Here is a 7,446-nt window from a genome sequence, read left to right on the forward strand (position 1 = left end):
AGGTGCTTAAAGGACGACGACGTCTAGTGAAGTACGACAGTGAACAGCCAAAGAAAAAGGCATAACGAGACTTCTTGTCGACCGAAACGTCAGTAATTGGTGGCGCTTTTTCAGAGGACTGCCCAGAACCTACCACCAACCTCACTGGCATGCAGCCTCCATCTCGACACGGGGGATACCGATTTTCTGGAAGACGCTTCCGGGGAAACGGTTCAATTCTTTTTTTTTCTGTTCCACGAGAGCTGTGCAATGCCCGAAACACCGTAATTGCGCGAGGTAACGTTTTCTTATCGCGCGCTTACAGGATGACGCCTCCCGCGAAGGTCTGCGTCTGCTCTGTGCTGCCGCTTCTATTAAGGTATGCATCCTCGAAGTTCAAGAGAACACATCGCTCTTAAGAGGGAAAGCTACTTTCGTGCTAGTGACTAGCGCAGAGCTTCTGCAAATAAACCAACGTATGGGTTAACGTTTTAAGAGAACGATCTCTTCGCTGCGTTGCACTGCGTTCGCGCGTTTACAACTGTATTTCCTATCCAAAGAGCTAGCTGCGACACGGAGGCGGTGACTAAAAAGCTGCCGCTCACCCAACCGTGCCGATGGCTGATAAGATAATTGCGCAGTTGTAGTTATCACGCAGGTGCTGCGGGCGTACACTGCACTTAGGTGCGTACGACACAGCAGGCTTCGCTGGCGACGAGGTTTCACTCACAAATCACTGCCCTCACCACTGCTGTTCAGCGCTTCGATATATTATTTAGCATTATCAGGGACCTTCCCTGTCCTTTGGATGTTTGCGTGTCTTACTTTTATTGCACGCACGCACGCACGCACACACACACACACAAACACACACACACACACACACACACACAAAGTGTGTATGTCACGTCTAAATATACTTGTTTCAGGAACAAGATGAAAATGCTGCAATCGCTGCTGCCAAGGCCATCGTACAGCTTTATCCCATAAAGGTGGGCACACGTGTGCGTATTTAGCACTAAATGTGCTATATTTGCAACTGCAGCACCACGTTCAAGTGGAAGCACTGCAATTAAAAGCACTCTTTTTGTTTTACTACAGAATCATGAGGCAGTTCACGCTGCTCCTTCTGGGGAGCAGGACGCCAGCAGGGAGCAGCAAGACACAGGCAGTAATTCTGGGGAGCAGGACACTGGCAGTGAGCAGCAAGACTTGCAGCACACAGGTGGTGAACAGCAGGAATGGAATGCAAGTCGAAGTGCTGCAGCAATGGTATGTCTATGTAATTATTTATTCAAGTACCCTCAAGGCTGCGAAGAGCTACAGGGAGTAGTGAGAGTTTGTAAAACAGTAGAAAAGTAAAAAAAGCAGATAAACAGTATTTATTTATTTTTGATACTCTGAAGATACATAATTGTACATTGCAGAGAAGAGGGGCGAGAATACATTCGAAGAGTAAGAAATACAGGATTAGTTCTAGGAATTCACAGAAAAGTAACAAAGCAGGTGCACTTTATTAGAAAATTTCTAAAATTGCACATTTGAAAAATGCAGGGGCTGCAATGTAGGCAGATCATTCCAGTCGATGCTGGTCCCAAAGACCAGTGCCGACCGCAATCACCTGCCATATGCAATTTTTATAGCCTTCAGCAAAATTAACACATCTGCCTTCGTAGAACGGTCAGTACACTACACATAGCAGCGTCAGGAGGTCAGGCATGTAAGCAACTGTGGTCAGAAAGCATTCTGAAAATGCACGATTGTGATTACTTGTGGCAAGATGTATGTTTACATTGTAGGAATGGCAAAACTAAATTGCAAGCGCAGGCATATATTCTTTCAAAATGTGAGCAAGGGCCACAATAGGCTGATCAGTTAGTGCTTTTTTTTGCATACCATGGATGTTTTAAAGTAGTCGTTGCTGTTGATTTGTGTGCCTGAGTGGTTGCGAAACAAAACAATTTACACAGACTCTGAAGCTGTTGCTTCAGACAATCCACATTTCAGAGTGTTGTTTGGTTCGGTGATGCTAACAGCAATGTGCCCACTGGGAGGGAGTGTACAGGATGTGCTATCTGCATTTCTCAGTCTTTGTGCGAGTTGTGATTGTGGTGCCAGTATGTGACTGTCCACCGAGCTCAAGCTTGCACTCTGTGTTTCCTTTAAGAATAGTTAACCTTGTAGCTGTGTCCATTGTTCTAAGGGAACACACAAGTGCACGGCCAGCAGTTTTGAGAGTGCTTCAGCTCTGGTAGGCTCAAGCAGCGCCTAAGTACTGTATAGGCACAAAGTACGGAGCTAGAGAAGCCTGTTTCATAAGCTGCAGGCAGACACTGCCAAGCTTTCTACGGCGGTAAATTCGATGCTGGCACAAAAATGTATTGCTTCTTCTAAACACGGGCCAAGCTGCACTTCTAGGCATAAGCAAACAGCACATGCAGATTTTGCTGTGCCAGGAACAAGCTTTTGCACCTTGCCTTCTACGCCAGGTGCAAAACAAACATGCTTGCGTACAAATGTGAAGTGTCTATAATCTGCAGATGCATAATAGTGTTATATCCAGAGAGTAAAATCTGCATCGTAGCAAAACCTATTCTATGGTGACAAATATCTTTATATATTGGAGTTTATGCTTACTTATTTCATTTATTTATTGATACTGTGAATCCCATCACGGATTGTAACAGGAAGGGCTGTACGTGATACACAGGAACATGGTATAAGGTGTTACATAATAAATCTTATACAATAAAGTATTTGGGCATTTAACAATTTGATTACATGATTATACAAGAGAATAACAAGAACGAAAAGGATATGACAACAATAATTATAGTTGCAGAAACCAGTTACAGGGTCAGTATTGAGGTAGTAAAAGTCACGCAACAATCAAGGTTACAATAATGCTAACAAGAAATATATTGCATCATTGCCGTAATTATATTCAAGCACAAACACCGTTAAAATAACAAGGCAACAAGGAACTACGTAAATAATGAAAAGAATTATTGCTGCAATACGTATAGTTGATCCGTAATCAGGGTACCAAACGTATCTAAGGATGAGCTGTCAGTGTTAGGATTATTCCATTCGCGTGTCGCCCTTGGAAAAAATGAGTATTTGAAAATAGCAGTGCGGAATGAAAATTCGCTTAATGTGTGTGTGAGTTTATGACGATTTATTCTATTTGAGGACGTTGATATGTATTTCATAATAGGCAGTTTGAGTTGATTGTGTATTAACTGATACATGATTTTTAGTCTAGCCAGCTTGGCTCTGTTATCCATGGTTAGAAGTTCTCCCCATTTCAGCAATGCTGTTGGTGAGTCTGTGATGGAAAGTCTATTATATATGTATCTCAGCTCTTTTCGCTGTACCCCTTCAAGTTTTTTAATCATCTTGTTAGTAAACGGGAACCAAACGGTGTTGGCGTACTCTAGAACCGCTCTTATAAGTGTTTTATATGCGAGTAACTGTTTCAGATGGTGCTAGTTTAAGGCGTCTCTTAATGAAGTATAGCAGTCTTATTGCGGTTGATGTGATATTGTTAATGTGAGAATCCCACCTGAAGTCAGATGTTAGTGTCACGCCAAGGTACTTACGCTCATGAACAGGTGCAAGAGGAATGTTGTTCAGGATGTACTGGAAGGCTTATGTGCTTTTTTTTCTGGTTATAGATAATAGAACGGTCTTTTTTAGATTGATATCCATCTGCCAGTGCTTACTTATGTGGTTCATACTAACCATGTACTCAACATAATAAGCCTGCGGGTTTCTGAATGCTTATGTACTTTTGCCCACAGGTGCAAATGTGCGACCGATGGACACAGTGGGGGGACAATTCATATGAAGACCACACATATGTCCAGCACCTCCCCATTGGGTTCACTGGAAAATCATTTGCTGAATCGCTATCAAGTGACGACATCTTATTTTACACTGGTATATCCCAGACCGTGTTTGAGAGGCTCATAAGAGCAGTTTCAATCCTGGCAAAGAAGCCAAGTGTTCTAACACGTACTGACCAGTTATTACTCTGTCTCATGAGGCTTCACCTTGGGCTATTGTATGGACACCTCGCACGGATTTTTCAAATCTCTGTGTCAAGTGTTAGCAACGACGTGACATAAATACTCAGCCTGCTCTGCAAGATCATGAAGAAGGTTGTAATCTGGCTGCCAAAATCCCACATTCAAAACAGCATGCCAGATTCCTTCATTGAAAATAAGCATGACGACACCACATGCATTCTTGATTGCACAGAGGTGTTTTTGCAGCGCCCCGAAAAGCTAATGGCCAGGGCACAAACATTCAGCAGCTACAAAGCACACAACAACGTGAAGTTTCTTGTAGCAATTGCCCCAAATGGGTTTATAATGTTTGTGTCCAAAGCTTATGGAGGGCGTGCCTCGGACAAATTCATTACCAACAGCAGTGGCATCAGCGACTACCTGGTACATGGCGATGTTGTGATGGCAGACAGGGGTTTCGCCCTCACAGATGAAATGCAACTACAAGGCGTTCGAGTGAACACACCGGCATTTACGAAAGGTATGGGGCTCTTATTTATCATTGTTGTTGTGCTGTTAATTAGAGCTCTAGTGCTTTGCTGGGTGGAATGAAGGTGTGTTAGTAAAAGTGCAAAGCATTGCGGTTTAAGGTGGGGCCTAACAAAGATGGCGCAGAAAGCTAGGGGCATGTTTTCTTTGGTTCAGGGTCCTTTATCGTCTGAGGCTGCAAGTACTGTACCTTATAATTATAAGCTGACCTGCCATTTTTTCAGAATTCTTGACGTGAATGGTTACAGCTTTAGTACTATACATATGCATGTGTTTACTAGAATTGCACGAAGCAGCTGCAGCCTTAGTGCACAAGGAAACTGAAGCTTACCTATGTATTATAATGCGTGTCGCTTGTTTTGTACCTCTTAAATGCTATATTGTGCTGTTTAAGGTTTTAGTAAAAATATGTCAAGAAATTTATTTTTAGCTTTCTGTATTGGCACAATATGTAACACCACAATAACAGCATGTGGTATTTTGGTACCAGTACACATGCCACTAAATTTTAAGAAAATAGGACAAAGCCTTGAATATAGTGTAATGGATTCCATGCGCTTAAGTAATCACTAGAGCCTGGATGTTCAGGAAAAATTCATATTTTATCCCCGCCGTCTCTACCCTGCCTACTTAGCTAATATACAGATTAAGGGTGTGGTACCATTTTATTCGAACATTTAGAAGACGTATAAGTGCCTCGTTCGATTTTTCTGCATATTTTAGCTTTGACACCTAAAATGCCTTTTTTGTGTTTCATCATGGCATAGTTTCATTTAAGCTGTTGACCTGGATGCAGACTAGAACCACTTGTTTATTTGAAGAGTAATGATGAAACATCACTTCATAAGCACAGCAAGCAGAACGTGTTTAGTTTTCTCAGTGAATTCATGCTGCATGGCATGTACGTGACAACAGCGACAGCGTGGCATCCACATTGCTGAGACTAAGAAGTTCTAGCCTCTTGCCTGACAGCATTTTAAAGATGAGCCCAGGGTTTTGTAGAAAGGAGCAGTGAAAGTCGACGTCGAAGCTAGGCTACATGTGCTACCTTGAAGGAAAGATGGACTGTTTACTTATTAGTTTAGAGACAACGAATAAAGGGAAAATCAGACATCCACCCGTTCATAGCAATTGCTATAAAGGAAACCCGTACAGGTTCCTCGAAAGAAAAGCCTCATAGGTGAAGAAAAATTCGTCCCGGAGCAGGACAAATTTTTCTTCAACTATGACGCTTTTCTTTCGAGGAACCCGTATGGGTTTCCTTTGTAGCAATTGCTACGAACAGGTGGATGCCTGCTTTTCCCTTTATTCATTACTTCTCTCCACCTTGTGGGTTTCCGCAGAACTACTACATCAAATACTTTAGAGACACTATGCGGAGAGAAGGAAATAATAGTAGGTCTTCCTCATGCTTCTGAGTCTGTGGGCCCCTTTCTGCAAGATCACTCTTGCATAAAAATGAGCGCATGTATAAAACTATCATACACTGATTATAAAAAAATTGAGAACACTGATCCTTGGGCATGTTGCATAAGTGCTAACTTCTGCATTACAATTTCAGGAAAACCACAGCTGAGTGACAAAGAGGTGACGAGCACAAGACGCATTGCATCTGTTCGAATTCATGTCGAGCGTGCAATAAACAGGATTAAGACTTACAGGATCTTTAAGCAAGCACTTCCCATACGGTCAAAGAAAAGCATTAGCAACATGGTATTTGTATGTGCAGGACTCTGCAACATGAAGTCCGAATTGATCAGGAAGCCAATTGCTTAGGAGAATAAACAGACTTGCTTGTATTGGTTTTATGTTATACCTTTGCATCCTATTCTTGTACTCTGTGGTGCAGCTAAAGTGTTGAATGAGATAGCAGAGCACAGTGGAAGTGGATCGCAAATCTCCATGGCTGTATCATTTGCAACATTTCCTATGCCCCATGCTCTTTTTCAAGTACTCCAGTGCAGTACTGAAAAGTACTTACACTCATATTTATTTATTTGGCATGGTTTTAAATTTGACAAATTGTTGAGTACTCGTTAGGTATATCTAGACTTCCATCATTGTGCATGTCTACCATGCGTGGAAGCAATTCAGCAAAGTAAAATTTCTTTAACCGTGGCATATTTTTGGCTATGTAGGCAGGGTCAAAAGGGACATTAATGAGCACATCACTTTGAGCGCTCCATACATAAAAAAGCAAAGTGGCTTCTCAGTGCACAGCAACTGAAGTTGCACCTGACTGTAATAGCCATTTGGCCCATTTTCAGCTAGGAACAATGTCCCGCCCTGGCTCAGCCTGACATCATACTTTCCTTGCCCAATTGGCTGCGTGATGTCATGAACATATGGGCATTTTATTTCAACAATGGCATTTGGATTGTCAATCATGCCATCAGGGCTAGCCGAAAGCCACGGAAGATTTTGGTGTACTGACGTACCGACTTCTCTAACTAAAAAACCTGTTTTTTTCGAGAATTGAGCGCGGGCAACTGCCTCCATTTGTTTTCCATGTTTTGTGGCTGCATTGCCAGAGAACACTGGGCAAAGCATTCTTGTTGCAGCTTTTTTTCCTGCGGTTGTTTCCTTTTTTGACACTTTGGCCACATTTGACGCAGTCAGGCGCAGTCTGCGAGAAACCATCCACAGCTCAGAAGACTGGTTGGCAGTCTTCAAGCTGAGAGTAGCAGTAGCTGCTGTAGATAAGGCTACATACTTATCATAAAACGCACAGCACAATGCACAGCCATTTGGAGCATTGTCCCCTGTGTGGTCCCCATGCGTGTTTTCCACAAGAATATCCGCTGCAAGATGCTGTTGCCGTGGAGGCGCATTCAGTGTTTCGTATAGGAGTGTACCTGCATGAAAACAGTGAAAGATAATGGTACTACGTAACCAACCAACATCATCC

The 7,446-nt window shown here is 42.7% G+C and overlaps 1 pseudogene; it reads left to right on the top strand.

Annotated features, from left to right (window-relative positions):
• The first annotated feature begins 305 nt into the window (after window positions 1–305).
• Window positions 306–6,325, top strand: LOC135907529 (uncharacterized; annotated as a pseudogene).
• Window positions 6,326–7,446: the final 1,121 nt, after the last annotated feature.

The sequence above is a fragment of the Dermacentor albipictus genome, chromosome 6 (assembly GCF_038994185.2).
Source record: "Dermacentor albipictus isolate Rhodes 1998 colony chromosome 6, USDA_Dalb.pri_finalv2, whole genome shotgun sequence".
NCBI classification, from domain to species: domain Eukaryota; kingdom Metazoa; phylum Arthropoda; class Arachnida; order Ixodida; family Ixodidae; genus Dermacentor; species Dermacentor albipictus.